Below are 8322 nucleotides of genomic sequence, written 5' to 3'. Positions count from 1 at the left end.
AGAGATGGCACCTGCCAGTTCCATTGTTTTTGGAGAAGTCCCCCAGCATGCTCAGAAATCAGTATAAACGGACCTATCTCTTGTTTGTCTCCTGAACTGTATAAACTGCTGGTTCTACATTGCCTCTCCACACAGGCTGCTATCTTTGTAAGGGTAGAGACCCAGCTACCACTTCCCCTCCAGGCTTGCCCAGTGCAAAGTCAGCTGACCTCCAAAGCTCCACATTTCAAGTTCTACTGGTTTTACAAACTCACAGAATTCAGCCCCTCTGGTTTTTAAAGCCAATGCTCTGAGAATTACTCTTCCCACATGAGCTTCCTGCTGTGAGGGCCGGTTTCTCTACCCTCTTTGCATGTGCAGCTCTCTTCCTCCTGCAGGAAGCCTCCCTCCACCTTTCTGACCTTCCTAACCTTTCAGATATAGCTTCTATATATTTAGTTGTGGGATTTGCTCTTCCAGTCTTCAGATGGCTCTCTGGTTTATTGACTTGGATGTGGATGATATGCAATTGAAAACATGGGAAAGGGTGAGCTTAGGGTCCCCGTACTCTGCCATCTTCCCAAGTTCTTCCCTCTCCTTACCATACTCTAACATGTTCTTCTGTCCTCTGGATTCCCTGGAAGAAACTGGTAGTTGGATCTAGAAGTTTTATCAGATTCAGGTTTTTTAAATAATATGTTATATTAATTTCTACAAAAAAAAACAATAAACTTTGTTTTGGCCAAAAATCTACTAATAAAATCTTTTTTCCTAGAATTTATACCAGAAGATATTAGATAAAACATCAAAACCTTAAAATGTATAACTGAAAATAGGGCTCTATTTTTTGTAAAAGAGAATACACACACACATACACACACACACGTGTGCACACACACACCCCTGCCACCAAAACTAAACACAAGAAAAGTTCAATATCAACAACAATAAACAATAGCAACAACAAACGCAAATTAACCTGACTATCAAAGAAATACCAAAGTCTGAGATTCTTTAAATGCTTTGCAGTCATTTAAATTGAGGCTCATGTGTTCAAATTTCTATTTTTGATTCAAAGAAATGAGCTCCATGCATCAGGCTTTAATTCAGCTTGCCTCAGCGACCACTAGAGGGAGGCGAAGATACATCTGAAAAACCCACACTTGAACAAAGTCTCAAACCTGAAAGATTTAATTTTTCCTTACATAGTTAAAAAAAATTATACAAAATTCCAATTAAAAATTTTAAATGATTTATTCTGTGTTTTACAAGGGAACATCAAACTGAAATAGGACCTGCCTGCAATGTAGAGGAAAAAAACACAGCCCTTGTGTGTTCTATACAAAGTTCATGACACAAAATGTCCCTCTAACGACTTCCTTTACCCCGGTCCTTTTTAATACATCAAAAGGTGCAAGAACCATGTAGAAATCATTTCAATGGTTGAGTTAATTTTTTTAGAAATTTTAAGTAATTTTTTTAAGTTTATTTATTCAATTTTGAGACAGAAAGAGAGAGAGAGTGTGGGAGAGAGAGAAAGAACATGTGTATGAGAGTGGGAATCAGTGAGGAGCATGACATGAGGCTTGATTCCACAAACTGTGAGATCATGACCTGAGTATAAACTACTGAGCCACCCAGGAGACCCTAAGTAACGTTTTACATGCAATACCCAACTCCCTTTCAAATATAATTTTAAAACCTTAGACTGTAAAATAAGGGAAGCCTGGGTGACTTAGTAGGTTAAGCATCTGACTTCGGCTCAGGTCATGATTTGACAATCCATGAGTTCGAGCCCCGTGCTGGGCTTTGTGCTGACAGCTCAGAGCCTGGAGCTGCTTCAAATTCTGTTTCCCCCTCTCTCTCTTCCCCTCCCCTACTTGCACTCTGTCTCTCTCTTTCAAAAATAACATTTAAAAAATTTTAATTGTAAAATAAGCATAAAGATATCCAACAAATTCCTACCTTTTCAATCTTTAGTTTATTTGAGGGAATCAGGGAAGACAGCAAATTCTTTCCTCTAAAAGTAAGTAAATACTCCTTTGCTTGAAGGACACACACAGGCTTTATCAGACTTGTGGATAATCAAGGGATTTCTTGTCCTATAAACAATAAACTAAAATGTCAGAAATAGGGACGCCTGGGTGGCTCAGTTGGTTGAGCGTCTGACTTCAGCTCACGTCATGATCTCACAGTTTGTGAGTTCAAGCCCCATGTGGGGCTCTTTTCTGACAAGCCCAGAGCCCAAAGCCTGTTCAGACTCTGTGTCTCCCTCTTTCTCTCTCCCCCTCCCCGACTTGTGCTTGGTCTCTCTCTCAAAAATAAATAATACAAACATTTTTAAATAAATAATAAATAATAAAATGTCAGAAATAATTTATGTCTCCTTTCACTGCAAAATACATGCTCTCTTTATAATGCTTATACTTTATATTAATGTAACTCTTTCAGTTTTACAACTCATTTTCACATGCTGTTTTATTTACCCTCTAAATTATATAAATTGAGAATCATGTTCCCACTTTAGAAGAACACTCCAAGAATTGAAATATATTTTGCAAAGTTTTACAGTTGTAATTTACACAAACAGAACTCACATACAGAGGTGCTGAACTTCTAACACTCAGGTACTTTATACCTTTACTGATAATACCACTGGTACAAAATTCAGGTCCCCCATGAACAAGCCTGTTTCTCACTGTCAATACCTGGAAGACTTTAAATGCATCAAAGTGATGGTTATACTTTTCATCTCAGTAGACTTTTCAAAGAACTAGGAAGGCCTGCAGTGAATGGCCAGCTTCAGGACCAAATGAAAGATCCATCCTCGGGCTCCTTGATTCTTCTAGGACAGAGGACTCAGAGCACAGACATCACTGCAGCTGTTTAGGCAACAGAGAGCAAGTCCAATGGAGTACATCCCTGAGAGGCCTACAGGTGTACAGAGGCTGGAAGTTCTTTTCATGATAATGAAAAGTCTGTCTTTGATCACTGACCGTGAACATCTCTAATAGAATATGGGGGCAGGGGGTGGTATTAACCACAAACCCAGAAGAAATAAAAATCCAGTCCAGGGCTAAGTGGTATGCTGATGGATGTTTAACTAGCTCTACCAGAGGAGAGGAAAGAAGACCATGATTTGTAGTTTGCCAAATCATGACATAATATTCATACTCCCATTATGGACTCCCATACCCATCATAGTAGTTTCAATCTACCACATATCTCTGCATGTGGAGTTGAGAAGCAATGCTAACAATCAGCTCTTGCACATCATTCCTCTGGCCCTATGCTTAGAGCCCCTCTATTAGAGTTAGGCCTATTGGGAAATCTCTACTTTTCTCTATGGAGTCTATGAGGATGGATTTTCCGTGAGCATAGCTGGCTTCCTGGGCCATCCCTCTCATTTATGGGATTCTTGTGTTAGGAAGAAGAAACACCCATTCCTCTCAGGTCAGCCTGCATGAAGAGGGTGTGCTTTCTACTTTGCTGCCATGAGTTAAGTCAGCGACCTCATGTTATAATCTTCCCTGAAGAATCCTGATGTTTCATCCTACTAACTCCCCCTTTAACTCTCAAAAGTGTCTTGGTTTGGACAATAAGTTACATCACCTTAGGTAAAAGAGACTGCCCCTGCAGAGCAAAGCACAAACAGAACTCAGAAGAAGGGCAGCCTATTTCTGGGTGCAGTCCTAGGAAAACCACTGTTACCACAAAACTGAGCCCCATTTTTATTACATCTGCTAGACTCTATTATCTAGCTCTAATTATGTTCCAAACCAAGAAAGTAACAACAGAGGAATTATTTTGGGATACCCTAAAAAACTACAACAAACTGAGTGCCCTGAAAATGGACTGGTTGTATTTTCTGGGCAAAAAGAATGTGGAAGTTTAGGGGTGCCTGGGTGGCTTAGTCAGTTAAGCATCCAACTCTTGATTTTGGCTCAAGACAGGCAGGATCTCAGGGTTTGTGAGATCGAGACCCACATTAGACTCTGTACTGGACAGCGCTGAGTGTGTTTAGGATTTTCTCTTCCCCTCTCTCTGTCCCTCCCCCATTTGTTCTCTTTCTCTCTCTCTCTCTCTCTTTCTCTCTCTCAATAAATAAATTTTAAATATTAAAAAAAGAAAGAGTGGGCACCTGGATGGCTCAGTCAGGTTAAGTGTCCCACTTCAGCTCAGATCATGATCCTACAATTCATGAGTTCCAAGCCCCATGTCAGGCTCTGTGCTGACAGCGCCTGGGTCCTGCTTCAGATTCTGTGTCTCTGTCTCTCTCTGCCCCTCTCCAACTAGCATTCTGCTGTCTCTCTCAAAAATAAATAAACCTTAAAAACAGAGAGAGACAGAGAGAGAGAACATGGAAGTTCTTAAGTATGGATACAATGGAGATGAGTTTCATTCAAATGAGAACTCATAAGATCCCAAATCTATATTCAGCAAGCAAAAGATAAAGTTTTAGTGAGAGCTGACCCATCAAAAACCCTACCATATTAAAAGTTTATAATAAAATAGGGGTGGCTTTCTAAGCTATAAGTCACCACCACAAATATATATTTGTTGTTGACTAAGCGTATTTAGACTAGCTACCATTAGAGGTACCCTACGAGCTCCAACTATCATTCTTATCCAACATTAACCTCTCTTTTCCCCTACAAATAAACTCCAAACTTTCTTTAGCCCCTTATCTGTGTTTCTCTGTAGATAAAGTTGTAGAACACCCAAATGGCACTCAGAGTAAAATAACAAAGTTCTTGGTATTTGTGAAGCACTTAATTATGCATTATTACAGAATATGTGTCTAAACTACCTTCTTATCTTAAATCAAAGTCCACCTGACCGTATGTTTACATCAAATATTGAATTGAGCATTTACTTTTTATTTATTTTTTTAACATTTTTAATGTTTTATTTTATTTTTGATACAGAGAGAGACAGAGCATGAGAGAGGGAGGGGCAGAGAGAGAAGGAGACACAGAACCAGAAGCAGGCTCCAGGCTCTGAGCTAGCTGTCAGCATAGAGCCTGACGCGGGGCTCGAACCCACGAACATGAGATCTGACCTGAGCCAAAGTCGGAGGCTTAACTGACTGAGCCACCCAGGCGCCCCGAGCATTTACTTTTTAAACATCACATCCAGTTACAAAGAATGACAACTGGCTCATACAGCTCAAAACCAAAAGTAAATAAATATATAAATAACTCAATACATAAAATAGACACAGGACCTGAAAAAACATTTTTCCAAAGAAGACATAAAACAGGCCAACAGATACATGAAAAAGAGCTCAACATTACTACCCATTGGGGAAATGCAAATCAAAACCATAGTGAGATATTACCTCACACCTGTTAGGATGTCTACAATACTGTTAGAACTAGTAAATATATTCAGTAAAGTTACAGCATACAAATATCAGCTGCATTTCATTACACCAATAATGAAATATCAAAAAGAAGTTTTTTTAAGCTTTGTTTACAATTATATCAAAAAGAATAAAATACTTAGAAATAAACCCAACCGAGAATATGAAAGATCTGTACACTGAAACCAGTAAGATACTGATAAAAGAAATAAAAGAGATGCAACCCTGTGGTCACAGATTGGAAGAATACTGTTAAAATGTCCAAACTATCCAAAGCAATTTACGAATTTAATGCAACCCCTATCAAAATTCCAATAGCATTTTTCAGAAACAGAGAAAATAATCCTAAAATTTGTATGGAAGCACAAAAGATCCCAAATAGACAAAGCAAACTAGAGAAAGAAGAACAATGCTGAAAGCATCACACTTAGTGATTTCAAACTATATTACAAAGCTATGGTAATCATAACAGCATGGTATTGGCATGAAATCAAAACAGTATGGTATAGATCAGTGGAACAGAATAGCCCAGAAATAAATACACGCATATGTGGTCAATTCATCTATAACAAAGGATACAAGAATATACAATGGGAAGGGATAGTCTTTTTAATAAATGGTGTTGGGAAAATGGCATAGCCACATGCAAAAGAATGAAACTGGACCACTTTCTTTTCCACCATACACAAAAATCAACCCAAAAACGATTAAAGACCCAGATTTAAGACCTGAAACTACTATAAGAAAATTTAGATGTAAGCTCCACAACATGGTCTTGGCAATCATTTTTTTAAGATTTTTATTTATTTTTGAGAGACAGAGAGACAGCTCGAGCAGGGGAGGGTCAGAGAGAGAGGGAGACACAGAATCTGAAGGAGGCTCCAGGCTCTGAGCTAGCCGTCAGCACAGAGCCCAATGCGGGGCTCGAACCCACAAACTGTGAGATCATGACATGAGCCAAAGCCAGATGCTCAACCAACTGAGCCACCCAGGCACCCCGGCAATCACATTTTGGATTTGACACCAAAGTAAACACTACAAAAGCAAAAATAAACAAGTGGGACTACATCAAACTAAAAGTCTTCTGCAGAGCAAAGGAAACCATCAACAAAATGAAAAGGCAACCTACTGAATGAGAGAAGATATTTGCAAATGATATATTCAATGAGAGGCAAATATCCAAATTATATCAAGAACTCTTACAAGCTAACATCAACATTAATAATAATAATAATAATAATAATCTGATTTCAAAATGAGCAGAGGACCTGAGGAGACATTTTTCCAAAGAAATATACAGATAGCCAACAAACATAAAAAGATACTCAACATTACTAATAACCAGGGAAATGCAAATAAAAACCACAATGAGATATCTCTTCACATTGGACAGAATGACTAGTATCAAAATGACAAGAAATATGGGTGCCTGGGTGGCTCAGTAGGTTAAGCGTCTGACTTTTGATTTCAGCGCAGGTCTTGATCTTACAGCTGTGAGATGTAGCCCCACATTGGGCTCCATGCTAAGCCTAGAGCCTACTTAAGATTTTCTCTCAGGGCGCCTGGGTGGCACAGTCCATTGGGCATCTGACTTTGGCTCAGGTCATGATCTCATGGTTTGCCAGTTCGAGCCCTGCATTGGGCTCTGTGCTGACAGTGCCAAGCCTGCTTGGAATTCTCTCTCTCTCCCTCTCTCCCTCTGCACCTACCCCCAGTTGCTCGCTCTCTCTCAAAATAAATTTAAAAACTTAAAAATAAAAAAAGATTCTCTTTCTCTCTCTACCCTTCCCATCCTCTCAAAAAAAAAAAAAAAAAAGACAAGAAATAACAAGTGTTGAGAGGATGTGGAAAAGAAGGAACCCTTGTTGGGTACTATTGGTGGGAATATAATTTGGTGCAGCCACTATGGAAAACAATATGGAGTTGCCTCAAAAAAATTAAAAACAGAAGTATCATTCAATATAGTAATTCAACTTCTGGGTGTTTACATGAAGAAAATGAAAACACTTATTCAGAAAGATATATGCACTCCTGTGTTTAGTGAAGCATTACTGCAATAGCCAAGATATGAAAGCAACCTAAGAGTCCATCTGTAGATGAATGGATAAGGAAGTTATGGAGTATTACTCAGCCATAAAATAGAATGAAATCTTTCCATTCGTGACAACATGGATGGATCAAAGAGTATTCTGCTAAGCTAAATAAGTCAAAGAAAGACAAATACAATACTATTCTACTTATATTTGTAATATTAAAAAAAACAAAACAAATGAACAAAACAAACAAAAAACAGAAACAGACACATAAATATGGAGAACAAACTAGTAGTTGCCAGAGGGGAGGATGGTTGAGGGATAGACAAAATAGGGGAGTAGGAAGTACAAACTTACAGTTATAAAATAAATAAGTCACAGCGATGAAAAGTACATTGTGGGAAATATAGTCAATAATATTGTAAGACAGGGGGCCTGGGTGGCTCAGTCGGTTAAGCGTCCAGCTTTAGCTCAGGTCATGGTCTCCTGCTTCACCAGTTCCAGCCCCTCATCAGGCTTTGTGCCGACGGCTCAGAGCCTGGAGCCTGCTTCAAATTCTTTGTCTCCCTCTCCCTCTGCTCCTCCCCTGCTCATACTCTGTCTCTCTCAAAAATGAATAAAACAGGGGCGCCTGGGTGGCTCAGTTGGTTAAGCCTCCGACTTCGGCTCAGGTCAGATCTCACGTTCATGGGTTCTAGCCCCGCATCGGGCTCTGTGCTGACAACTAGCTCAGAGCCTGGAGCCTGCTTCCGGTTCTGTGTCTCCTCCTCTCTCTGCCCCTCCCCCTCTCATGCTCTGTCTCTCTCTGTATAAAAAATAAATTTAAAAAATATTTTAAAAAATGAATAAAACATTAAAAAAATTTTAATAATCTGTAAAACACTTTTTTATTTTTTTAATGTTTACTTATATTTGAGAGAGAGAGAGAGAGAGAGAGAGAGAGAG

General features: G+C 39.1%; 1 long non-coding RNA gene across 1 annotated transcript in view; it reads right to left on the bottom strand.

The window, feature by feature from the left end:
• Positions 1 to 1941: 1941 nt before the first annotated feature.
• Positions 1942 to 8322, bottom strand: part of LOC115280324 — a 59388-nt gene continuing 53007 nt past the window's right edge. Inside the window, exon 2 of the long non-coding RNA XR_003903748.1 lies at positions 1942 to 2081. This is a non-coding gene — a long non-coding RNA (uncharacterized LOC115280324). The remainder of the gene's footprint in view (positions 2082 to 8322) is intronic.

The sequence above is a fragment of the Suricata suricatta genome, chromosome 1, assembly GCF_006229205.1.
Source record: "Suricata suricatta isolate VVHF042 chromosome 1, meerkat_22Aug2017_6uvM2_HiC, whole genome shotgun sequence".
NCBI classification, from domain to species: domain Eukaryota; kingdom Metazoa; phylum Chordata; class Mammalia; order Carnivora; family Herpestidae; genus Suricata; species Suricata suricatta.
The sequence above is the reverse complement of the archived record's forward strand: the minus strand, read 5'-3'. Positions and strand labels throughout refer to the sequence as shown.